The 2,153-nt window shown below is 26.5% G+C and overlaps 1 long non-coding RNA gene across 1 annotated transcript; it reads left to right on the top strand.

The window, feature by feature from the left end:
* Positions 1-558: 558 nt before the first annotated feature.
* Positions 559-1,196, top strand: LOC136795465 (uncharacterized). Its single transcript, XR_010843083.1, has 3 exons — positions 559-882; positions 972-1,041; positions 1,115-1,196. It is a non-coding gene; the product is annotated as an uncharacterized lncRNA (long non-coding RNA).
* The last annotated feature ends 957 nt before the right edge of the window (positions 1,197-2,153 follow it).

The following is a 2,153-nucleotide window of genomic DNA, read 5'->3' as shown; positions in this document are numbered from 1 at the left end:
TAAGATACTTATATATACACTAAATTCAATTCGTTCCTGATGAATTTTTCCTACTGATGAAAAATGTCGTTGCATCCTTGTTCTAGTAAACCTTAGCCTCAAAATTTACATGTTCTGAAACTTCAGACATTCGCTTTTTTTTTTCTTATTTAAATATTTGTCTGTCTCAAGTTATGATGTACAAATCGGGTGATTTTTTTATTCCAAATCCATTTCTAGTTGGCAATGTCAAAAAAAATTCAGACATACTTGGATTTCTTTTATAACTGTTTTATTTATTCATATCAGTGCTGAACTGCCAATTGACTTCTGATCATTTCACTTGCCAGATCAACATTCCATCATAGATTTATTCTTTATTATTATAGTTGTTTGAGAGTGGTTTAGTTTCTTTTTAAACAATTTTGATCTCTTTTCTCTCAACTCTAAATTCTATTATTAGTTTATTCCTATTTTATGTGTATTTTATTCACATATAAATTTATCCCCCCCCCCTTTTCTTTAATTTATTTTTTAATTCATTTATTTTTTATTAAAGTATGAATAGAGAAAAAATAAATGAATTAAAAAATAAATTAAAGAAAAGGGGGGGGGGGATAAATTTATATGTGAATAAAATACACATAAAATAGGAATAAACTAATAATAGAATTTAAATGTATTAAAAATTGTTTATGGTGTAAGCCGAAAAATTAAGAATAAATGTTAATTAAATTAAATTGAAAATGTAAATTAATATTTAAAGAAAAAATTATGTTATATGATAAGATGATAACAGTGTCCTAACCTGTTGAAGGTAGGTTCTGTTTGGGGTTTATTAATGAACATGAAAGTGGTTATTAAAATGTTTTAAATTTAGAAAATAATTTAATAGAAGAAATTGTAAGTAGGAATCTATATTTTTTAAAAAAGAAAGACAAAATAATTTATAATGTTATTGTGATATTATTTTAATGATTAATTATTTAAAGATTGGGACAAAGGCAATTAGCCGGCATTAATGAATTTTAAGGAATAAAAAAGGAATACAGACAGAATAAGGTAAGACCAAAAAAAATCAGTATGTAAGTGAAGGAAATTTGTTATAAAAGTAATTAAAAGGAGCTGTTTGTAGGAATCCTTGAGAATGACCTGAGAGGTCGAAACGTCGGATGTTAAAATGAATAAAGTTGAGAGAAAAGAGATCAAAATTGTTTAAAAAGAAATTCCATCATACTTTAATAATCAGTTTGCGCTATTTTATAAATGAGTAGTCTCCGGTTGTTAGAATGATGAGAAAATATTAACAAGAAAATAATTAAAGCTTAATCAAAACTAAGAGGATTATTAATGTTGAATATACAAATATAAATACCAAAGAATAAAAATTCAAAAAGTCATTTCAAGGTAAGCAGTAGAGTTTATCATTTTCACTTTGGTATATCTTCTACTGAATTTTAAAAGTTTAATGACTATTGCTTTTATATTCCTCTTCATTGACAATAATAATAATATGTTTTAGCGATTAGTTTTGATTTCCATCTATAATTTGGATAATAAAATAATATTGAAGTATCTTACTTTAGATATGGCAATTTCACGTTAAGCCACTATATATAATAATAATTTTAATTTTTTCCTTCATCAATATAATTTTCTTACGGTGACAATTAATCAATCCATATAAATGGAAGAATAAATATTCAACATACTTAACTGAATTTTTATTGACCATATTGTTCGATGTAAGTAGTACACTGAACGCCTCCGGCTCAGACGGTATAATCTAAACTAATTTTTCTCTCAACAGAGAATTGATGGGTCCTGTCAGGCCGGCAGCGTTAGTTAATTGACGCCTTAAAAAAAATGAGAACCTTGTTAATGGCTAAATCAGGCAGTTCGAGCTTAGGGCTGACGAACCTCCTAAAAATACCGTTAAGTCCAAAAACAGAAATATTTATCATAGTCACCACTATGCGTCTGATTTATTTAAATGAAATCCTATTTTTGATACTTAACTTATATAAATTACTAAAAACTAGCGAGTATGTTGTATTAGTTTAGTACAAATGAAATGTCGGATTTTTTTTACATGCAAATATTTCTCTTCCAGTTTTCGTTATGCTTTTGTTTTTTGTCCAGAGACACATTTCAACAAAGTTGATTTTCTCATA

Source organism: Halyomorpha halys, unplaced genomic scaffold, assembly GCF_000696795.3.
Source record: "Halyomorpha halys isolate HHAL.00 unplaced genomic scaffold, Hhal_1.1 Scaffold265.1, whole genome shotgun sequence".
NCBI lineage: Eukaryota > Metazoa > Arthropoda > Insecta > Hemiptera > Pentatomidae > Halyomorpha > Halyomorpha halys.
The sequence above is the reverse complement of the archived record's forward strand: the minus strand, read 5'-3'. Positions and strand labels throughout refer to the sequence as shown.